This window comes from Ambystoma mexicanum, chromosome 1q (assembly GCF_040938575.1).
Source record: "Ambystoma mexicanum isolate Mex_15411 chromosome 1q, UKY_AmexF1_1, whole genome shotgun sequence".
NCBI lineage: Eukaryota > Metazoa > Chordata > Amphibia > Caudata > Ambystomatidae > Ambystoma > Ambystoma mexicanum.
The window spans coordinates 742,302,750-742,327,625 of record NC_090922.1 but is presented as its reverse complement, the minus strand read 5'-3'; positions in this window follow the sequence as shown (position 1 = coordinate 742,327,625).

The window sequence follows — 24,876 nt, the reverse complement described above, 5'->3', positions numbered from 1 at the left end:
GTTTATATATATCCCTGGTTGTTTCTTGTGGTGGTATTTTCTTATACTTTTTTTTTATTGTTGTATGGATTGTTTTGAATCCAAGTTGGATTTTTCCCCCAATGGTGCAATGATATTATGTGAAAAGAGAACAACAGTGTTTTATGCATGAATGTTGTATGATATATAGTGCATGTGATCCACTGCATACAAAATGTGAGGGTCATAACAACGTGCATATTAAATTGTGTTTGTTAAAGTCTGGGTCTGTCCTTGAACTGATTATGTTTTCTTTTTTTCAAATAGAAAAATATTATTTTTACTTAAACATAGATGAGTAACCGCGGCTACAGTGTAGTCCAATGGGTGGTTGGATTCTGATAATTGCTGACCTCCAGCATGTAATTTTGCTATTTTAGTGTAGTACATCAAAATACTGTTTGTTACTCCAGATATTAGAATTAGCAATGTAGGAAGAGTAGATGAGGAGAGAAGGTCGAATGCGTGTATTACATTTATGTATTGGTTGTTCATTGTCGGTGTGGTGGGTTGCTGCCAATAGGCTGTCAGGTACCTCAGATGCTGCTGAATTGTTGAACCTATGAGAGAATGATTGTTTAGTGATCTTTATATATTGTAATTGTAATCGTTTATCTATAGAGTGCTTATACACAGGTGAAGTGCTTCAAAACACTTCAAGGCAGGACGGGAACTGGTGAATACACAGTCATTCTTAGGCCTTGACAGTTCTGAATGATCTAGCAAAAATGACTAGACAACTTGGCCTGATGGCCTTACTACATGTGCAGGTGTAAGACTAAAAGGTTGGAGTGAAAAGGGAGGATAGGGAGAATAACATACAATTTTTTAAGCTACCGTACTCGGCCAACAACTTTTCAAATAGTGCAAATGCATGACAGATGGTAAGGTGATAAGCGAGGGGAGGAGAAGGTCATACAGAAACAAAAAATTACTGCACTAAGCCTGGCGGACCAGGCCCAGTACATTCTAGTTAACTTAAGTGCCAGACATGGAATGAAAGGGGGGAGGAAACTAGTGTGCCCAGTCTAAGGACCTGGGTTAAGTGCAGAGAGGTTACCATTCTCAAGTAATGAGTAAAGAAGTGCAGAAGTGGAGGGTGAAGTGAAGAGGCTTAGTGGCTAGGGTGAGGACTGTCAGAAGAGCATGAGACCTATGTGGTTCTGGAGGTGCAGCAGGCAGCCAGTCAGCAAACAGAGCTGAGTTAGGGAGAGGGCAGTAGGCAAGAGTAGAGATGGGGTTTACAAGGGAGAGGGAGAGAGAAGGAGGAAGAGAAGAATAAGGTTTTGCAGAATTTCTGGAATTTATGGTGATCAGGCTCAAGACAGAGAGGGGCGGGGAGGCTGTTCCAGAGGGAAGCACCTGAAGAGGAAAGAGATCTACCCCCAAATCTCAGTTTTTAAAATCGGCTCACCCAGAGAGAGTTGGAGGCGGACAAATGGAGGGCTCTAGGAGGAGAGTATTTAGGGAGAGAGAGTTGTAGGTACGGGAGGGATTTCAGTGCCAGAGAGATGCGGTCCCTGTGCTTGAGGCCAAGGATACGTTTTGTGGTTCTGTTCTGGATGAGTTGTAGAGGTCGGAGAGTGGAGTTAGGAACATTGAGAAAGAGACTGTTGCAATAGTCCAGTCTAGAGAGAACCAGGGCTCTGGTGCGGTAAGGATCTGGGGGAAGGTGAGAAAAGGTAGAATACCTCTGAGGATGTGCAGCTGGTAGTGGTATTTTTTAGAGATGTCTGAGATGTAAGAGGAAAAGGAGAGAGTGGAATCAAAGCTTTTTTCCTGACTGGTGGCTGAGGGCGCAGGGCCAAGAGAGGCCGGCCGTAGTGACAGTGGGAAAGCGGGAGCAAGGGTCCCAGTGAGGACAATCTCTGTCTTGCTGGCATTGAGGCGGAGATTGTTCGCAGCACACCAGGACTGAATTGCGGCCAGACAGTCAGGGATGAGCAAGGAGGTAGCCTGAAAGAGAGCTGTGTGTCATCCGCATAACTGAAAATTGGAGGTGAAGGCAGAGATCAAGCAGGTCAGAGAGGCCATGTAGACATTAAAGAACCATGGAGATAGGTTATATCCCTGGGGAACACCACGAGGAAAAAAAAATGATAGCAGAGAGAAAAGACCCCAGTTCCACCTGGGAAGAATGGTCAGAGAGGAAGGAGGCAAGTCATGCCAGGTCCTGATCTGTGATCCCCACATTGTCATGGAGATGAGATATCAGGATGTTGTGGTTTACTGTGTCAAAGGCAGAGGAGAGGTCGAGAAGAATGAGGACAGAAGGAGAGTTGAAGCCACAATTTGAGATCAGGTTTTCATGGCTGCTCAGAAGAGCAGTTTCCATGCCTCTGGATGCTCTGAAGTCATTATGATGGTCATGGAGAAAACCAAGAGATTCTGTGTGGAGGGAAAGCTGAGAGATAGCCAACTTCTCAAGGAGTTTACCCAGGAAGAGAGAGACAGAGATTGGTATGTAGTTTGCCACAATGGAAGTGTCAGTGGGCAGTTTTTGGAACATAGGGTGCACAAGAGAGTGCTTGAGAGATATGGGAAAAACTCTGGTGGTGAAGGAGAGGTTACAGAGGAGCAAGAGTATTAATATTGTCCTCAATGGTTTTGGAAGGGCAGGCGGTCAGCTGTTTGGAAGAGGTTTTCATAGACCAGACTTCTCTAGAGACCTCCTCAGTGTTACCGGGTAGAGGGAGGAGAGGATAATGACAATACAACTATATATTATATTGTATATGATTGTATTAAGACATTTTCTACATAGAACATTGTAATTGCTTGAGAGTGAGGTAGTATTTTTTGGTATATGTATTGTTTGATTGGATATTGTGAATATGCAGCCAATTTCAGAAGTAGAGGATTGTGATTGTACAGATAAAAATTTGAGAATTTTGAGAGTGGTGTTAATACTGAGGTTGAGGACATAGGTGATATGTTCTCAAAGCATTGGTTTACAACTTTTTTTTGGTTCTATAATATTATTGTAGATGGAGTGTTTGAAATGAGAGGTCCATGCCTCAATTGTGGAGAAATATTTTGGACTGGGAGTACAGGTTTTGTTCTGCTCGGGAAAAGGAAATTAATTATGCATAGATTGTTTTTGTAATAGAGGTGGAGAGTATTTGTTTTATTGAAAATATATATATTTTGGTTACAAATCGATAAACAAACTCAAAGGCTCTTTTAACCCCTTAAGTGCCAAGGACAAGATATCTCATCCTTGACATTACCTCAGTAGTGCCAAGGATGAGATAGCTTGTCCTTTTTGGCACTCAAAACTGTAATCCAACCCACGGGTTATGTGAGGGAGAGGTCCCCCCTCACTGCCAGGTGGCTTGATTACCTTCAGTTTCACGTTGGCATGCGTAATGCATGCCGGCGTGAAACTGAAAGTAAATTCACTGCGGCAGTCATTTTCGGCTGCCACGGTGAAGAGAGAAGGTAAGTGCCCTTCTCCATCTGCCTCGATCGCCAGCTGTATTTCAAGACGGAGATCGGGGCAGGTGTCATTGGAAAGGGGGGATTCTGCCCTTTCCAATGACAGCCTTTGTGTCAGCATTGCTGCTCACGGATCAGGCGTAGATCGCTCAATCCGTGGGCAGCAATGCCACTAGACACCAGGGATGACTTTTCAGTATGGGGGAGGGGGGTTTGCTTACTAGGTAAGCGACCCCCTCCCCCCAAGGCCCCAAAGCACGGGGCCACATGTATGGAGACACCTGGGGGAAAAAATTAAAAAAACGCCAAAAAAAGCTATGGGAAGAGGGGAGGGGGTTGGGGACCCTAGGAACCAGGGATTTTTTTCTGTGATGGTGTCATTGCCCCCTCCCCCCGAGGCCCCAAAGCATGAGGGCACATGTATGTAGACCCCTGGGGGCAGATGGGGGGCACAAAAAAAAGAAAATAAACTGCCTTAAAAAACGATATAGGAATGGGGGACGGGGTTGGGGACCCAAAGCACCAGGGATTTGTTTTTGTGATGGTGTTTGTGCTGGTGTTGAGATTCTCCCCTTTCTAACAACACCATTTGTGTAAGAATTGTTGCTCCCGGATCAGGCGCAGTGCGATCGATCCGTGCGCATCAATGCCACCAGACACCAGGGATGTCTTTTGAAAGTGGGGGAGGAGGTCTGCTTATTAGGTAAGCGGCCCACTCCCCCCCTGAGGCCCCAAAGCATGGAGTATGGAGACCCCTGGGGCAGATGGGTGACCAGCTGCTCCTAGGGTAGGGGGCAGTGAAAATAAAAAATATAAAAATGTCATGGCTCGTGTTGGGGGGAGTGCCCCACCCACTGTACCATCAGGGAATTTCTTTTATGGAAAGGGGTTGTCCTCCCTTACCCAAAATGGACTCGAGGTCATGTCATGCAGCCCTCCCTGGGGCAGCTATCTGCTCTTAGGAAGGGGCATGTAACCCCAGGGTGGGCTGCATGAGAACTCTCCCCTCTTCGCGCCTTGAAACACTTGTGTATAGGCGCGTTATAAATGCCATATCATATCATATCTGCCCTCAGAGAGGGCTGAATGAGATGCCCCCCTCCTGCATTTGGTGTGGGGGGAGAGGGTCACCCCGCATTACATTAAAAAAATACCTGGCGGTTAAGGGTGCCCCTCAGCACCCCCTAAAGGGCAGTATGCCATTTTGATTGTTTTTCTTTGTTTACCAAACTTGCCTTGGTGCAGAGGGGCACATTGGTGTGCCAATCTGGTCCCAGGGTGCCCAGAATTTACTGCCCCACCCACTGGGGGCCTGTCCCACTATTTTTGGTGGACCTCTCCACCATCCCAAATGGAGGGGGTTGTACCTCACGCAACCATTTGTAGGAGGCCCAGGGAGGCCTGCATGAGGTGCCCCCACCACCCATTTGGGGTGAGGGGGAGAGGGTCACCACAAAATGTTGGGACAGGCCCCCCAATGAGTGGGGCAGTAGGTTTTGGGCACCCTAGGGGCAGATTGGCACACTATTGGGCCATCTGTGCCAAGGGGAGTCGGGTTACCAAAGGAAAAAAGTGAAAATGGTGGACTGCAATTTAGGGGGGGCTGTGGGGCGCCCCAAACTGATGGAGAATTTTCTAATGGCAAGGCGTGGTGACACCCTGCCCCCCACCCACAATGGAGTGGGGGCCATCTCATGCAGCCCTCCCTGGGGGCAGATATCTGCTCCTAGGAAGGGACACCTGAGCCCAGGGAAGAGTGAAGGACAGGCCCCCCATAACTGCCCCCAATGAGGGCTACATGAAATGCGCCGCCCCTCCAATTGGGCTGGGAGTGGAGAGGTGCACCCCCCTTCACATCACAAAATTCCCCGGCAGTGTAGGGTTGCCCTCAGCCCCCCGCTAAAGTGCAGCCGGTCATTTTCAATTTTTTTCTTTGTTTACCAAACTTGCCTTGGTGCAGAGGGGCACATTGGTGTGCCAGTCTGGCACAGGGTGCCCAAAACGTACTGGCCGATGCAATAGGGAGGGGGCCAGTATGGGTGGTTTGGTATTTGGCTCGGCTGACACAGATAATTTATGTTTTGTTTTTCCCTTTACAGGTCTTGAGCAGTTCAAGCTTCTCCCTTGTTATGTAGGTATGGAATTTTGGTTAATTCAACATTGTATAATACATGGAGGGCACATTGCTATTGCGGTGGGTGGGAACTGGGCCTGTAGTGTTGGTGTTGTGAAGGGGAGAGGGTGCTTTGGGCAGGTATTGGGGTGGCCAGGAATGCACTTGCTGGGGTAGCGAACAAAATACCCCCAAGTCCAGCTGAACAGTGCTGTTCCACTGGGAGGGCAGTTTGCCACTTAGCCATCTGTACAAGGTTTTTTTTGTGCTGGGGGTTACCATACGCCCATTGATTTTATTCCCATTGCCTATCATTGTGCAGTCCAGCCTTCCGTGGTGGTAGATGACTGAGATGAGTCATGTACCTGGTGGAAGGAACTGAAAAGTTTGCAGATAGGTGCCAGACAGTTTGGATGTGTTATTGGAAGGCAAAGCACTGAATGTAATTCTTTTATGTTTCCTTTGCAGTTGTGGCTACTGAAAAACTTTCACTGACTTATGTAAGTACTACATATATTACTTGGTAATGTGGGTGTGGTGGGTTACTGTGGTGGGAGGAACTGTGGCTGCAGTGTCAGTAGTATGGGTGGGAAAGGGTAGTGGGGAGGTTTTGGAGGCAGTGATGGGTGTGTTTTGCATTGAGGAAGGTGGCTGCTTTGCAGAAGGCATAGTTTGGCAATTTAAGTAGCAGCAAACTTTCAAACATGTTGCGAGTTGTAATGCAGATGGTAATTTTTTTCTGAGCATGCTATGCACACTTGGTACAGAGCTCATTCCTTTTACTGCAACTGTCACCATTTCTGTGTTCCATTTCCAGCAGTGGTCCGAGTGAGCCCCGCCAGGGTCTGCATCCTTTTGCAGGGGGAAAAGCTTTAACGCATAGTAGCTAGAGGGGCTGTACAGTCGGGGGAGATGATGTCAGTGGCCTTGGGCGTCCGTCTCCCAGGTGGACATTTTGTCTCCCAAATTCAGCAGTTGGTTCAGGGTGCCCCGGCAGAGTCCCCATCCCTTCCTTGAGGGGAAAGCTGTAGTGCTGGCCCGGCAGAGATGTAGGGTGGTGGTGGTTGATGTGTGTGACCTTGGCTGCCTCTCTGCCTTGGTAGTCGAGTGCCCCCAAGTTCACCAGTGGTCCTGGAGCTGTAGCCAAAGCTCTCACAATCAAAGTGGCCAAAGTTGCATCCATGTGTGATGAATGGCACACATTCTGTCAGGGTACCTATATTCAGAAAGCGTACAAAGCACACTTGCTGTGGAGTTCATATCCTCTGACAGACTAGTCACCCTGCCAAAGTATAACGGTGTATCATGTGCAATTCACCTTACCACCGTGCAGTGCAGTAGGTGGCCCACAGCAGCAGAAACCTTCACTGATTACAATTGCGCCAGCATAACTCTTTTATTGGCACACAGTGACATACTGGGCCTCATTACAACCTTGGTGCTAAGTGCACCAACTTTACCACCATGGTGTAAACTCCGTTTACACCATGGTGGATGACGGATTTACCGCCCCATTCCAAGGTGTGTGGGGCGGTAAATCCCCATTTCCCATTTTCCCTTCCCCATTCCCATTTTTGCCCCATAGGGCATAATGGGAGTGGGGAAGGCGCTAATTACGCCGCCGTAAATTACGGCGGTGTAATTAGCACCATGGCAGGTTAGCGCCATGGATTTTAACGCCTGCTAAAAGCAGGCGTTAAAATCAGAATCAGGCGTTAAGGGTTAACGGTGGCGTTAACCCTTAACGCCTGAGTTGTAATGAGGCCCACTGTCTTCTGCACCTCTTTCCCCAGAAAAGCATGTGCCAATTACGTATCGACCTACTGTTATCTCACATGAGAGGTGCATGTCCGATTGGGTGAAGTGTGTGTCTGGGATTGTTACAAGAGCCATGTGTTGAAGCTATTGGCCCTCATTACGACCCTGGCGGATTTTTTCCGCCATCGACGGACTTTTCCGCCATGGCGTAAAGTCCGTTTACGCCATGGCGGATGGCGGACTTACCGCCCCATTCCGAGGTTGGCGGGGCGGTAAATCCCCATTGACCCATTTACCCTTCCCCATTCCCATTTCGGCCCCATAGGGCTCAATGGGAGTGGGGAAGGCGTTAATTACGCCACCGTACATTACGGTGGCGTAATTAACACCAAGGTCCCATAGCGCCATGGATTTCTACGCCCGCAAAAAGCGGGCGTAAAAGTGACCATGGCGCTTTGGGAACTCGTAGTTGGCGGTAAGGGGTCGGCGCAGCTAACGCTGGCGTAAACCCCTTACCGCCAGGGTCCTAATGAGGGCCATTGTTGTGCTAATTGGTAAACTGTATGTCTAGCCATAATCATGGGGGTTTTCCTGTTTCTATTTCCTAGTGGGGATGAGGGTTTTGTGGATTTTGTGAAAGGGCTGCATGACTTTTCTGAGGGCCACCCACATCTGGGTCTGGAAGGAATGGTCTTGCGATGCATTGGTTTCGGGTCGGGGGGATGCGCCTTCACCACCAAAAGGAGAGCTCCCCCCGACCTTTTAGTGGTGCACCTGGGAGGAAATGATTTGGCATCTGTGGGACGGAAGGGGGTATGGGAAAAGCTCATGGCGGTACCGGGAATGGATTGCACAGAGGTTTTCAAACACTATGGTGGCCTGGTCCCAGATGATTCCCAGGAGGGATAGGAGAACTCCAGGGAATGCAAGAGCCATCAACCGCTCGTTGTGCAAACTGAATGGTGAGTTTGCTAGACTGACAAAGGGCAATGACAGAATTCGGACCATTCACCATGGCTTCATCAAAGGTGAAGTGATGTTTCACAGAGATGGGGTGCACCTTTCAAAAACAGGCATTGATCTGTTCATCTAAGGCATTATGCAATTTGCCCAGCCGCTATTTTACGGGGGGTATCCCAGTAACTGATGGACTCACTGGATTGTGTGAAATGGTAATAAAAATGGTAGTAAATATGTTGGCAGTGAGACTCCCACTTCCTAGCAATTGTTTGTGTTCATGGCTTGTCAATGCATTCAGTATGTCGGTGCTGCTTATTTCTTAGCTACCCAACACCACCTGCATCAGGCTAAATCAACTTGCTTGCCCTTGCATTAATTTCGTCCTTGTGACCTTTCCCCTTCCAACACAGACCCTGTTAATGAGCAGGTGTTTTTGTCAAAAGTGTGCAAGCAATTGTCTGGAAGTGCCTGCTGTGTACTTTTCTTATCTTCCCTGTCTGTGTCTTGATTGCCTCTGGCTGTTCAACTCACCCAATCACTAATACGTTGTCTGGTTGCTTCTCACCTCCATTTCCCATCCATCAGCATCCCATGGAGGAGGGCATGGTGCAAAGCGCGTTGGCTGTTTCTGAATTGGTAGTGTGGCTGCACTCCTCATCCCCACACTTGTATTTGTGTAATGTATAGCGGAAGAGGACATTGTCCTTAGCTTTTTTGTTGTCTTTCTTTTAGGTGCAGGTGTGTTGTAGCTGTCTACCCACTTGTAGGAATGTAGTCAGCTGGTCCTTAGCATTTCACGTGAGTGTTTGCAAAGTAGTACTCTGTTAATTGTAGCATGCAGGGAGTATGTCATATTGCAGAGGGCTGCTACAGTTTGTGAGCAAAGTCTGGACCTTCTGGTGTACTTGTGTGGAGTAGGTTTGTGGCACTGAATACCACTTACTCTGCTATGTTCCATACTTTGAGAAGCACACATACTTATTGTTTCAGTCTTCATTTGGTCTTTGGGCAGTGAAGGGTTCCATAGCGACAGTATTCATGGCTTCTCGTCGAGCAATGTCTAGTGCGGAGGCTTTAGCTGCAGTGATTGAGTCTTGCTCAGAGCAAGGCACAGTTTTGGACATGTAATCTGAAACAGATAGTTCTTCTGAGGGTCAGGAGGGAAGTGATTGGGGAAGTGAGTTGTCCATTGATGAAAGTTCCTCCTCCAGCTCATCATCGTCATAATCTAATGACGAAGAGGAAGAAAGAGTGCATCCACTTATTTGCACACTTCTCACTCGCAGGGGACCTGTAAGGCGGAGGGGACATGCAGGACGTCCACGCAATGTGGCAGTTCCTGACATGGCTGAAGAGTTGCAGTGGATGCCTCCAGCAATGGCTCAGCCTTTTGTGCCCCTTTTCACTGGTATATTAGGGTGCACAGTGAATACAGATGGGTTTCAGCTTATTGATTTGTTCAACCTTTTTGCTGATGATGGGTTCATTGCAGCTGTGGTTCAGCAAACCAATTTAAACGCTGCACAGTTCTTGAGGTGAAGGGGTCCCCCTCTGAAACCCCAGTCGTGGGCACAAGCATGGGTTCCAACAACCGATGGTGAAATGAGAAAATGTTGGGGTCTCATTCTGCTCATTAGAATTTCACACAAGCTGTCTGTCTCAATGTACTAGTCTACTTTAGCTCCACTTTATTGCCCATTTTTTGCAGCTACATTGAGTAGAAATCACTTTCAAGCACTGTGCCGTATGTTGCACTTCAATGACAACTCGGCAGCATTACCCAGAACTGACCCAAACTTTGATAGGCTCTTCACTGATTTGCGGAAGTGTATGTTCCTAGCCAGAACATATCCATCGATGAATCAGTGGTGTTCTATAAAGGTTGGCCACTGTTCAGGCAATACATTCCGAGCAAGAGAGCATGATATCGGATCAAAATGTACAGGTTGTGTGAAAGTACCACTGTGTATGTCTGCAGCATGAGAGTCTACACTGGTAAAGACTGTACCCTAAACCCTCCGGGCTGCCCAGCCCATTTAGGGACAAGTGAGAAGATAGTTTGTGATCTTCTCGCAACATGGCTCCACAAGGGTCACCATTTGTATGTGGACAATTTCTACAAAGGAATTCCACTGTTCAAGGAATTGTTCAATGTGGGCACGCTGGCATACGGTACAATCCGCTGTAACCACAAAGGCTTACCCAGCCAACTTGCGTGTAAGAAGTTGGCCAAGGGAGAATGTATGGCATTGCAGCAGGAGGAACTGTTGGCAGTGAAATTCTGTGACAAAAGGGATGTGTACATGTTAAGTACTATTCATGATGAAAGTACTTCAGCAGTCACTCTGTGTGGGCAGACTCGGCAAGTGTGGAAGCCCAACTGCATTCTGGACTACATCAAGTACATGGGTGGAGTAGACAAACATGACCAAGTGCTTGAGTCCTACCGTGCTAAACGTAAGTCACGTTTCTGGTACAAAAAGTTAGCCACACACATTGTGCATATGGCAATGTACAATGATTATGTGGTGTACCGTGCAGCTACTCCACAAAACAACTTCTCCTTTATGAACTTTGAATTAGCAATTGTTCAATCTCTGGCTATTGTTCATGTACAAATTCCCTCCTTTCCAGAGGTAGAAGATGTGGCCAGATTGCAAGAGTGACAGTTTGCTGATTATGTTCCTTCCACTGCCAGGAAGGCACAACCTTACCGAAAATGTAAGGTGTGTACAAAACAAGGAAAGTGGAAGGATACTCGGATGTACTGTCCCCAATGCACTTCCCAGCCTGCCCTCTGCTTTCAACCTTGTTTCCTTTTGTATCATAGAAAGGAAAAATATTGGGAGATCGACTGATTTTTTAAAATGTCCATCATTCCTTGAAAGGAACCCTTAGCCTCTGAATTCATGCATGTCTAATTAAGGAATGGCACTCCTGTTCCCTGCACTGGAGGTGTACCTTCAATGAAAATGCAACATGATGTCAACTCACTTCACTTGATTTAGCATGCCTTCACGAGCATTGCTAGTCCTGCTTCCTCCACTTGAGGCCTGCCTTGGTAAGGCACACCACAGCCGTAGCTTTCCCTCGAGGCCTGCCTACGAAATAAACATCAGTCTAGATCCCTCAGCTCAAGGCGTGACTTGCAAAGGAACGCGTATCAGGCTCCTTCCATCGGAGGCATGCTGGTGAAATAATAATCATTATGGATCTTATGGATCCCTCCACTCGAGTTGTGCTATGCACAAGAAAGGAACTCCATTGCGGGTCATTCCCCTTTGGTATGCTTTGGCAAGCAATGCTAGTCATTCTCCCTCCACTTGAGGTCTGCCTGGGAAAGGGACATGACCCCGGTACATTTCACTTCAGGCCTGACTCATAAGGAAAAGTCAGTCTAGCTCCCTCTGCGCGAGGTGTGACATACGAAGTAACACAATGCATGTTCCTTCCAAATCAGGCGGATCTTGGAAAGAAATGTCACCCCTGCTCCCTCCCCTAGAGGCCTGCCTGGGAAAGGGACACCACCCCGGTACCTTTCACTTCAGGTCTGCCTCAGAAGGAAACGTCAGTCTAGCTTGCTCTGCGCGAGGTGTGCCTTGCAAAGTAACGCAATTTAGGCTCCTTCCACTTCAGGCGCACCTTGGAAAGGAATGCCACTCCAACTCCCACCACTTGAGGCGTGCCATGGAGAAGAAGGGAACACCATTCTGTTTGAGTACCCTTTGGTGTGCTTTGGCGAGCAGTGCTAGTCCTGCTCCCTCCACTTGAGGCCTGCCTGGGAAAGGGACACCACCCCGATACATTTCACTTCAGGTCTGCCTCCGAAGAAAACGTCAGTCTAGCTCCCTCTGCTCGAGGTGTGCCTTACAAATTAACGCTATTTAGGCTCCTTCTACTTCAGGCGCCCCTTGGAAAGGAATGTCACTCCACCCCCTCCCTTTGAGGCAGGCCATGGAGAAGAAGGGTAGAGCACTCTGGGTCACTCTCCTTCGGGGTGTCTGGGCAAGGCACGCTAGTGCAGCTTGCTCCTGTTTGGGATTGCCGTCGAAAAAAACACAAGGGATTCCCCCTCCGCTTCCGGCATACATTGGAAAGGAACCCGAATCCGGCTCCTTCCACCTAAGGTTTGGCATGCAAAGAAATGCCAGCCCCACTCCCTGTACTTGAGGGGTGCGTTGGGGAAGGCCGGAACACCATTTAGGTTCCCTCCACTCAAGGGGTGTCTTTTGAAAATAGTATATGCCACTTTGGCTCCCTCCCTTGAGGTCTAAGTGTCATGAAAGTGGTACTTGGACACCAACTGTATGGCGGCGGTGTCTTGCGTACCTCATAACATCCTGCCTTGTTTATTGTTTTACTGCAAGTAAAGTTATGTGTAGTGCAAGTGATATGTCTTCTGTAGGAATGAATTGGATACAATTGGTGTGTAAATGAGGTAAAGCTACGTGGAGCATGCAGATGTCATTTCTGTGAATGCACTTTCTCAGCACTACAGAAATGATAGCCATGTTGCAAGGTAATGTCGCGCCTTGAAACACTTGTGCGTTACAAATGCCATATCATAAGGTGTGTGTTTTGTGTGGGTACGGTTGAACATATGAATGTTTGCACAGAGTTGCTATGGGCATACTTGAAGTTGGCGTGGAAGATAGCACCTGTAGGGCAGGGTAGCCAAGTAAGCCAGTATGCTACTGCTATCAGTGTCCACATACAAATGCAGTCACAGTTGCTATGCAATTACTGGCAAATGATGTTCAAGATATTGCTAAAGACACGGTTGCATTGTGAGCACATGTCCACGTGGTATAAGTGTGTAGATATGCTCATGTGTAGATACGCTTGCTCTTGTGCAAGTGATTTGGTAGAAGTGCGACTGCTGAAATGGATGCCAATTGACTGCAGACACGAAAGGGATACGAATGGCCAGTGATCTGGTGGGTGCCTTGTTGTGGCATCACTGCTCACAAGGACGATCCTTCTTGTGCTACACAAGGAGGTTTGTCCATGTGCTAAATCCCACCTTGCCTGTCCAACTGCATTGTGAATTGTATGTATTAGAAGTGTGAGGAAAGGTGCATGTGAAATGGCTTACTGACAGTACTCTACTGTTTCCTGAGTGCACTAAAGAGAAGTTGCTGTATGAATGATGTATCCATTGTCACTCAGGTACGACACCTTCGCATGAGAGGTCTGCCTCTCATTGGAACACCAGTGGAAATGCAAGACGGTAGGCCATGTGTTGTTGGCAGTGTGTTTGGGTGGGTAGCCACAGGGAAATGTCTGAGAATTGTCTTTATTTCCAGCCAATTTCAGAGACATTTCCATCAGTCCACTCACCGAAACACATTGCCAATAACACATGTCATACCTTCCCGCGCTCCCACAGGTGTCCCGATGAGTTGTGCTGTGCCAAAGGCTTGGAGTTACCAGTGGGTTAACCTTTTCCTTTGGCACCCCAGTAGGATCACACACACATGTGAGGTACCGTTTTCATCGAGACACCTGTGGGAACGCAGGATGATAGGCCATGTGTTGTTGGAGGCGTGTTTCTGTGGGTGAGCCGAATGAAATGTGCGGGAAATTGTTTTTTTTCGCCACATTTCGGACCTTGACAGGGTTTCTGGGTAATACATTCTGGGCTGATTTGTGCAAGTCAGACCTCTGCAGATTCCGACGGGTGTCCTCATTTCGGAAATGCATGAGGTTCCGTTTTCCTTGGTGGCTTGGACACCCGAGACCCATATCTGTTTGGTGTGCTTGTCTGGAAAAATCGAGAAATTCAGCTGACAGAAAAGACTTGGGGTTAGGGGTGTTTTAGGCTTACCCCATGGTGCCAAGGTAGGTGCACCCACAAATATGAGGTACCGTTTTAATCGGGACACCTGTGGGAATGCAGGGCGGTAGGCCATGTGTTGTTGGCATGTTTCGGTGGCTGAGCCAAGTGAAATGTGTGGAAAACTTTATTTTTCCCCACATTTAGGACTTTGCTGGAGTTTCTGGTTAATACGCTCTGAGCTGATTTGCTGAAGTCAGACCTCTGCAGATTCCCACTGGTGTCCTCTTTTCAGAAATGCATGGGGTTCCCTGTTTTCCTTGGTGGGTTGGACACCCGAGGCCCACATCTGTATGGTGTGCCCGTCTGGAAAAATAGTGAAATTCAGCTGTCAAAATACTTCATCACAAGTATGCCAGCGCTATTACCGCCGGGGCTATTAGCCCTACTGGCAACCCTCCCGGTGCTATTAGTGCTGGATCACAGGTTTGGCAGAACGGTTAGTGCCCATTTGCCATTGGGCCCATTCGGGAATTCCTCATTCCCCATTGGGCCCAATGGGGAAAATGTGTGCTATTACCACCGGCGGATTTCCCACCAGCGGTAATAGCACCAAAAATCAGCAAATTTGCTGTGGATTTCCCCCCAGCTCAGAGCTGGGGGGAAATCTGCTTAGGCCATGATGTGGCGGACCCTTAAATGTGGCGGTAATAGTGTTGCTGCCGCATTTAAGGTTTGCTGCCAGACTCTTTTTGAGGCCCTTGGTAGTAGGGGTGTTTTAGGCTTTCACTTTGTTGCCCAGGTAGGTGCACCCACATATGTGAGGTACCGTTTTCATCTGGAGACCTGTTGGAACGATGGACAGTAGGCGATGTGTTGTTGGCAGCATGTTTCAGTGTGTGAGCCGAGTGAAATGTGCAGAAAATGTTTTTTTTTGCCACATTTCGGACTTTGCCGGGGTTTCTGGCAATAAATTTGGCACCGATTTGCGCAAGTCAGACCTCTGCGGATTCCCAAGGGTGTCCTCTTTTTGGAAATGCATTAGGTTCCCTTTTTTTTCTTGGTGGCTTGGAAACCCGAAGCCCATATCTGTATGGTGTGCCCGTCTGGAAAAATTGTGAAATTCAGCTGTCGGCAAAGACTTGGGGTTAGGTGTGTTTTAGGCTTTCCCCTTGGTGCCCAGGTAGTTCCACCCACACATGTGAGGTACCATTTTCATCAGGACACCTGTGGGAACGCAGGACTGTAGGCCATGTGTTGTTGGGGGTGTGTTTTGGTGGGTGAGCTGAGCGAAATGTGAGGAAAATTGGGGGTTTTTTTGCCACATTTCGGACTTTGCGGGGTTTCTGGGTAATAAATTCTGGGCCGATTTGCGCAAGTCAGACCTCTGCGGAATCCAACGTGTTTCCTCTTTTTTGGAAATGCATGGGTTTCCCTGTTTTCCTTGGTGGCCTGGACACCTGGGGCCTATATCTGTATGGTGTGCCCCTCTTGAAAAAACGTGAAATTCAGCTGTTGGAAAATACTTGGGGTTAGGGGTGTTTTAGGCTTTCCTTGTGATGCCCAGGTTGGTGCACCCACACATGTGAGGTACCGTTTTCATCAGGACACGTGTGGGAACAAGGGAAGTTTGTGTGGGTTTCATAACATTTCGACCCATTTGCTAGTGCCCTTTGTCACACAAGCCTTTCATTTCCCAAATGTGCCCTAAATTTAGTCGCTGCTTTAGGCACCATACAGTTTTGTAAACTGTACAAGTCACCTACCCTTGAAAAGGTGTGCCTATGCTCTTTCAAAAAATGTATGCTTCCTGTTCCTCAATACATTGGTTTTCCTGATTTACACATGCTAAGTATGTCTGTTCAGGCCGTAAGAAAACTCATGTGTACCATGGCCCAGTGTTTAGCTTGTGGTATTGCTTGTTTTGTGAAACACTACAACAAATGTGTGCTTTCCTAACTGTAAGCATTGTGGTAATGTAGCGGAGCATTGTTTTTCTCAAAATTCAAAGAAACCATTGCAGTACCAAGCCAACCATATCCACATCATACCTTTTGTTCGGTCATTTTCCCCGCTTTTTCCCCAAACTAGGGCATTTTCCCCTACCTAACTGTTGCCCGACCGGTTCAAATCACCCCTTCCTAAACTTGGAATATTTTCTACTTTTCAGAAATGTATGCCTTTCTGTCCTCCAATTCGGCTTCCTACTCTTTTCTTCCATTCTGTCCATGCATGTGCAATTGGCAAAAATGGCCAAAATTTCCACTCAACATGTTCTTGAAAGCCAGGAAATTGGGGAATTCAGCAGAGCAAACCATTTGTTCCTAGCTCTTACAAGCAAAAAAACCACAGGCTCCTTTGTAAATCATTGTATTGGCATTTTTTGAAAAAACACACAAGTTTCACACTTTTTGGTTATTTTCTCTCAGCAACCTAGGATTCCTGGGTGTCGTTACGACCGCCTACATGTGTGAAAAAAGAGGCCAAATTTGGCAAGATATCTCATGTAACAAAAACGTTACAAGGCATTGAATGGCAACATACTGAAATCACCAAAAAAGGCCTTGGCACAGGGGGAAAACCCTGTGTCTATGAAAGGTTTGAGAGCTACCCAAAGAATGTTTTAAATATATTGGAAATGTTAAATACTTATACCCTTTTTTTAAATAGCCGCGGTTACGACAGCACCCTATGAACTGTGTACCCTATCAGGAGTATTATAGCCATAGGTACACAGTTGGCAGATGGATTATGGCTGAGGGTACCATTAAACCAATGGTACATTGTTATGCAGAATTACATGCAGTACCCTGTCAGAACACTACACACAATTAAGACTACAGGTGCAAGCACAATCGCACCTTTGCTATATGTCTGTACTACACAGTTTTGTGGTAGCAGGGCTGAGCAGCCAGGCTTATCACAAGAGGGATGTGAGCAGTACAAGGGGTTACACAAAGAATTTGCTATCACAGTGGTTCAAACAAACACTTACTTAAGGTTTCTTGGTAAACACTATTAATTTATTTACACAGTCATTTAGAAAACATTCCATTAGCAATAAGCAGCTCAATATCACACTATAATACACTACAGTACCAAACCAATACGTTTCTGAACAAGTTAGGCTCCCCGAAGTGGGAGCAAAATGGCACTTCAGTAACTTTAAAAATGGGTAAAAATACACAGGTTATAAGAATTAAAAACAAATACTTTTTCAGGCAGGGCAAATAGTTTCAGTTCACTACAAGAGGCAATTCAATTCAATAGGCCTGGGCCAAAATCAATGGATCAGTGTCTAGTGTCTTGGATAGGATAACACAGTTCTGGTAGAAATGGTTAAGTCTTTGTCAATGTTGTTAGAAGAAGTTTGCACGAAAAAGAGTTATATGTCAGTTTTGGAGCGAACAAGTCTCCAAAGTTGAGAAAGTTTCACAAACTTTCACCGCGGCCGAGAGGATTTCTCAACCGCGTTTGCACAGTACCTTTTTAATGAAGAAAAGCTGTAGCTGAGGCAATCGTTCCAGGCAGTTCCTGCAGATCTCGCTGTTCCTGGGCCTCAGTCGTGGGGACAAGAGGGAGGACATCGGGAGGTTCCTGCACTGCACAGGGAAGGATCCACAAGCTTGGCATCGGTTTAAGGTGTGAGTGCCTTAAAGTCCACAAACTGGTATCCTTCTCACTGGCTATCCAGTTTTCAGCAGCACTCTGAAGAAATTTCAACCAGTATGGAGATGGTTTCTAGGTGGCTTGCGAGTTGGTTGTTCCCACCAGCTCAAGGGAAGAAGTTGTCCTTGAAGAGGCTTCTCTGTCGAGGGAGTTTCAGGCTATTCGGACCTACAGCAGGGCTTCACCGGGCAAACCAACAGTCCAGGAGTTTCAGCAATCGTCTTGCTTCAGCTCATCTTTTGTTCATTCGTTCCAGTGGTCGACTCTGCCTTCCAAGTCCCAGAGACCTGCTTTTAAACAGTTTGCTCCCATTCATTCCAGCCTGGCTGCCACTCACCCAGTAGAGAGGCTGTCCTTGCCGACAGTCAGGCAGCCAATCAAACCAGAGAGCGTGCAGGTCTCCTAGGAAACTAAGCACAGGGAGTTTCGGGCACCTCCCTCACATCCTGTCCATGCCAGACACTCAGGCGCCAGAAGGGGGCTTCAGTACTGAAGCCTGCCAAAGGCAAATGAACAAAGGGATCAAACCTGGTTTGGCACAGAGTCAAACACTAGAAGGACCTTCCCAAAAAAGTTGCTTTTATAGAGTGGGCTCAGACGCCATCTTGAAAAACATGGCTCTGGTGGATTTTGGCTACTGGAGCGTTTAAACGGGTCGCGGTTGGGAAAATCATGGTAATACCACTGCCACCAGCCATTCCGAGAGGAAATGGTAGCTTTTGAGGGCTACATGAATTTTCTAGGTATAGGAAAAACTAGGTATTCCCTCCAGCACTCTGCTGTAAAGCAGTGTGTGCTGGGTCTAGCAATTTAAAAAAGACTAGCAAAGTCAATTTAATTTACATTCACTGGGAGACAGTAGTCAGTCCCAGGGAAGGTATTTAAACCTTAGGAAGCCTGAAAGACCTCCCTCTGCCACTGCAGTGAGGGTGCTGTGTGACACACAAGAAAAAGATGATGCCTATGGAGTTGTCTAAAACTCCATATCCAAAGAACATATAAATAAATTACTAGAAATTCAGCAAAGTTGCTACGAGTTTCAAAAGGTAAGGACAATTAGCACATTTATGAGAATTCTCACTAACATATGTTGCATATTTTTGGCATTGAAGCTGCGTCTATGACAATCATTTTAGCCATGGGTATGACAATTGCAATTTTTGTGCATTGATCATGTTGTTCCATTGATTTATACTACACAATTTTGCATGTGTTTCTGATTCCATGCCCTCTTGTGTACCTGTATGTTGTTCAAATTGTTGCACCCTGTTTGTATGTCTTTTAAAATCTGTAAAAATGTTAAGGCTAGCCACGTCTATTGGCGGTTGACTCAATCCGCGGCTATGAACGCTGCTGTTGTATATAGTACTTTGTGGCTGTGGCTGTGTGTTTGTATTTTGAGGCTGTGATCATATTATATTTTGGGTGTTTTAGCACATATTTGTAAATGTGTTTCTGTTTGGATGTGTGAATTCATTTTGAAACATTTGTAATATTTGTTTGTCAGCTCATTTGCAAAATGTACATGTAATCGCATCTATAGGTGGAATTTTGTTGTATAACCAGGGTTATAACCTTGGTTATGTAATTTGGCAAATTAAGGGGAAAACATGTTTTCTTTTATATAGTGTGTAAATGTTGTATAAAGTATTCTTTGGGAGGATTGTGTTGTGGTTTATTGTTTTGCTATTGATTTATGAAAGATAGATTATGAAAATTACCTTTTGCTGAACTTGTCACATTCTTGTTCCAGAAGTGAGAGTGCACACATTTTCTGTGATTGGCTATTCTGAAGATCTGTTTATTAATTGAAGCAGCTGAAGGTGAGTGATAGTGTATTTTTAATACAGAGCCTGCGGTAGCGGCCCTGCAGTTATGGTTAAGAACACTTTTTCGGCAGTTTATAACTATGCCGCCCCTGGGCGAACCCTTAACACACTTTGGGATGAAAGTATATGGCCCTGTCAGAATTATTCTGGAAAGTTTTGTGAGGTTTTGTGAAGGGGGGGGGCAAAGTTGTAGGGGGGTCCAAAATGTCTGTTTATTCCATAGATGCAATGGAAAAAACATTTTGCCCACGTCTACAACCCAACCCGCTGGATGGATTTTCACCAAATTTTCGGCATGAGTGGCAGCTTGGTCCCGAAAGAGTGCTTTTGTAAATTTGGTGTAAATCAGTTTTCATTAAAATGGGCCAAAAGTAGATTAAAAAAGTGTGATATCTGGTTTTGGTCTGCTGACTCATTTCCCTGTTTGCTCCATGAACTGACCTTAGATTGGCCCAGGGAGTGACTTGATGTCCCCGGTCTCGAGGCCCAGCAGGCACGGGACCCACATCTGGGCATACCCGTCCCACTCAGGGTGAAAATAGCAAAAGAAAAGAGATAATGGCTGGAAGGATAAGAATACATCTTAACCTCTGTCATTGCTCTGGACAACCTTCCAAACCATCGTTCTTTGCCAAGCCATTACAAAACGGAAAAGATCATATGCAAATCAGGCTTGGTCCCACCACCAAAGGGTAGTCCAGCCCAAATTGCTGGTTTACATCCCTTCTGCACGAGACCACAAGTATCCTCAGGCATGTTTCAGCCTTGTTGGGCATCATCAATGAGGAGTAGCTTGGGTCTCTAGGCCCAGCAGGCACGGGACCCACGTCTGGGCATACCCGAAATTACCCAAAAATGAAATTCCTAGAAATCCAGCAAAGTTACTGGGAGTCTCAAAAGGTAAGGGAAATAAGCACATTTATGAGATTTGTCACTAACATATGTTGTATATTTTTAGCAGTGGAGCTGCATCTATGACTATCATTTTAGCCATGGTTATGGCTATTGCAATTTTTGTGCATTGATCATGTTGTTCCATTGATTTTATACTACACAATTTTGCATGTGTTTCTGATTCCATGCCCTCTTGTGTACCTGTATGTTATGGAAATTGTTGCACCATGTTTGTATGTCTTTTAAAAACTGTAAAAATGTCATGGGTAGCCACGTCTATTGGCGGTTGACTCAATCCGCGGCTATGAACGCTGCTGTTGTATATAGTACTTTGTGGCTGTGGCTGTGTGTTTGTATTTTGGTGCTGTGATCATATTATATTGTGGGTGTTTTAGCACAGATTTGTAAATGAGTTTCTGTTTGGATGTGTGAATACATTTTGAAACATTTGAAATATTTGTTTGTCAGTGCATTTGCAAAATGTACATGTAATCGCATCTATAGGTGGAATGTTGTTTTATAACCGGAGTTATAACCTTGGTTATGTAATTTGGCAAATTAAGGGGAAAACATGTTTCCTTTTTATATAGTGTGTAAATGTTGTATAAAGTATTCTTTGGAAGGATTGTGTTGTGGTTTATTGTTGTGCTATTGATTTATGAAAGATAGATTATGAAAATTACCTTTTGCTGAACTTGTCACATTCTTCTTTCAGAAGTGACAGTGCGCACATTTTCTGTGTTTGACTAGTCTTAAGATCTGTTAATTAATTGAAGCAGCTGAAGGTGAGTGATAGTCTATTTTTCATACAGGGCCTGCAGTAGCGACCCTGCAGTTATGGTTAAGTTAATCAACCCATACGAAGAACACTTTTTGGGCAGTTTATAACTTTGCCGCCCCTGGACGAACCCTTAACACACTTTGGGACGAATGTATATGGCCCCATCAGAATTACTCTGGAAAGTTTTGTGAGGTTTCATGAAAGGGGGACAAAGTTGTAGCGGGGTCCACAATGTCTGTTTATTCCATAGATGCAATGGAAAAAACATTTTGCCCACATCTACAACCCAACCCGCTGGATGGATTTTCACCACATTTTCAGCAGGAGCGGTGGCTTGGTCCCGAAAGCGTGCTTTTGTAAATTTGGTGTAAATCTGTTTTCATTAAAATGGGCCAAAAGTAGATTCAAAACTGTGATATCTGCGTTCAGTCTGCTGACTCATTTCCCTGTTTGCTCCATGAACTGACCTTAGATTGGCCCAGGGAGTGACTTGATGTCCCCGGTCTCGAGGCCCAGCAGGCACGGGACCGCATCTTGGCATACCCATCCCATTCGGGGTGACAATAGCAAAAGAAAAGAGATGATGGCTGGAAGGATAAGAATACATCTTAACCTCTGGCATTGCTCTGGGCAACCCTTCAGACCGTCGTTCTTTGCCTGCCAAGCCATTACAAAAGGGAAAAGACCATATGCAAGTAAGGCTTGGTCCCACCACCAAAGGGGTAATCCAGCCCAAACTGCTAGGTCACATCCCTTTTGCACGAGACCACAAGCATCGTCAGACAGGTTTCAGCCTTGTTGGGCGTCATCAGTGAGGAGTAGCTTAAGTCTCTAGGCCCAGCAGGCACGGGACCCACGTCTGGGCATACCCGTCCCACTCGGGGTGACAATATTAAAACAAAGGAGGTGATGGCTGGAAGGTTTAGAATACATCTTAACTTGTGGCATTGCTCTGGGCCACCCCCCAGACCATCATTCTTCGCCTGCCCAGCCATTACAAAAGGGGAAAGACCATATGCAAATCAGGCTTGGTCCCACCACCAAAGGGGTAGTGGTTCACTCATGTCCCCTATTACCCCCACCCCCCAGCAGTGCAGGGGCAGCCTCCACCAGGCCCCCACCGAATTTCTGGTTCACATCCCTTCTGCACGAGACCACAAGCATCCCCAGATATGTTTCAGCCTTGTTGGGCATCATCAATGTGGAGTAGCTTGGGTATCTAGGCCCAGCAGGCACGGGACCCATGTATGGGTATAACCGTCCCACTGGGGGAGACAATAGCAAAACAAAAGAGGAGATGGCTGGAAGATACATTTTAACCCATGGCAAAGCTCTGGGCAACCCTCCAGACCATCGTTCTTTGCCTGCCAAGCCATTACAAAAGGGAAAAGACCATTTGCAAATCAGGATTGGTCCCACCGACACAGGGGTAGGACAGCCCGAACTGCTAGCTCACATCCTTTCTGCACAAGACCACAAGCATCCCCAGACATGTTTCATCCTTGTTGGGCGTCATCAGTGAGGAGTAGCTTGGGTCTCTAGGCCCAGCAGGCACTGGACCCACGTCTGGGCATACCCATCCCACTTGGGGTGACAGTAGCAAAACAAGAGAGATGATGGCTGGAAGGATTAGAATAAATCTTAACCTCTGGCATTGCTCTGGGCAACCCTCCAGATCATCGTTATTTGCCTGCCAGGCAATTAAAAAAGGGCAAGGACCATAGGCACATCAGGCTTGGTCCAACCTCAAAGGGGTAGTCTATCCAGAACTGCCAGGTTAGATCCCTTCTGCATGAGACCACAAGCATCCCCAGATATGTTTCAGCCTTGTTGGGCGTCATCAGTGAGGAGTAGCTTAAGTCTCTAGCCCCAGCAGGCACGGGACCAACGTCTGGGCATACCCGTCCCACTCGGGGTGACAATAGCAAAACAAAAGAGGTGATGGCTGGAAGGTTTAGAATACATCTTAACCTCTGGCACTGCTCTGTGCAACACTGCAGACCATCGTTCTTTGCCTGCCAAGCCATTACAAAAGGGAAAAGACCATATGCAAATCATGCTTGCTCCCACCCCCAAAGCGGTATTCCAGCCCGAACAGCTAGGTCCCATCCCTTCTGCACAAGAGCACAAGCATCCCCAGATATGTTCCGGCATTGTTGGGTGCCATCAGTAAGAAGTAGCTTGGGTCTCTAGGCCCAGCAGGCACGGTACCACCATCTGGGCATACCCGTGCCACTGGAGGTGACAATAGCAAAACAAAAGAGGTGCTAGCTGGAAGGATTAGAATACATCTTAACCTCTGGCATTGCTCTGGGCAATCCTCCAGCCATTGTTCTTTTCCAGCACGAATTGCTGGTTCACATCCCTTCTGCAAGAGACCACACGCATTCCCAGACATGTGTCAGCCTTGTTGGGCATCATCAAAGAGGAGTAGCTTGGGTCTTTATGCCCAGCAGGCACAGGAGCCACGTCTGGGCATACCCATCCCACTTGGGGTGACAGTAGCAAAACAAAAGAGATGATGGCTGGAAGAATTAGACTAAATGTTAACCTCTGTCATTGCTCTGGGCGACCCTCCAGATCAACGTCTTTGCCTGCCAGGTAATTACAAAAGGGGAAAGACCATATGCAAATCAGGCTTGTTCCATCCTCAAAAGGGTAGTCTTGCCCAAACTGCCAGGTCAGATCCCTTTAGCATGAGACCACAAGCATCCCCAGACATGTTTCAGCCTTGTTGGGCGTCATCAGTGAGGAGTAGCTTAAGTCTCTAGTCCCAGCAGGCACGGGACCAACGTCTGGGCATACCCGTCCCACTCGGGGTGACAATAGCAAAACAATAGAGGTGATGGCTGGAAGGTTTAGAATAAATCTTAACCTGTGGCATTGCTCTGTGCAACACTGCAGACCATCGTTCTTCGCCTGCCAAGCCATTACAAAAGGGGAAAGACCATATGCAAATCAGGCTTGGTCCCACCCCAAAAGGGGTAGTCTAGCACGAACTGCCTGTTCACATCCCTTCTGCACGAGACCACAAGCATCCCCAGATATGTTTCAGCCTTGTTGGACGTCATCAGTGAGAAGTAGCTTGGGTCTCTAGGCCCAGCAGGCATGGGACCCATGACTGGGCATACCTGTCCCACTCGGGCTGACAATAGCAAAACAAAAGAGGTGATGGCTGGAAGGTTTAGAATAAATCTTAACCTCTGGCAATGCTCTGGGCAACCCACCAGACCATCGTTCTTCGACTGCCAAGCCATTACAAAAGGGGAAAGACCATATGCAAATAATGCTTCGTCCAACCCCCAAAAGGGTAGTCCAACCAGAACTGCTAGGTCACATACCATCTGCACGAGACCAAAAGCATCCTCAGACATGTTTCAGCCTTTTTGGGCGTCATCATTGAGGAGTAGCTGGTGTCTCTAGGCCCAGCAGGCACGGGACCCATGTCTGGGCATACCCGTCCCCCTCGAGGTGAGAATAGAAAAACAGAAGATGTGATGGCTGGAAGGTTTAGAATAAATCTTAACCTCTGACATTTCTCTGGGCAACCCTCCAGACCATCGTTCTTTGCCTGCCAAGCCATTACAAAAGGGGAAAGGCAATATGCAAATCAGGCTTGTTCCCACCACCAAAGGGGTAG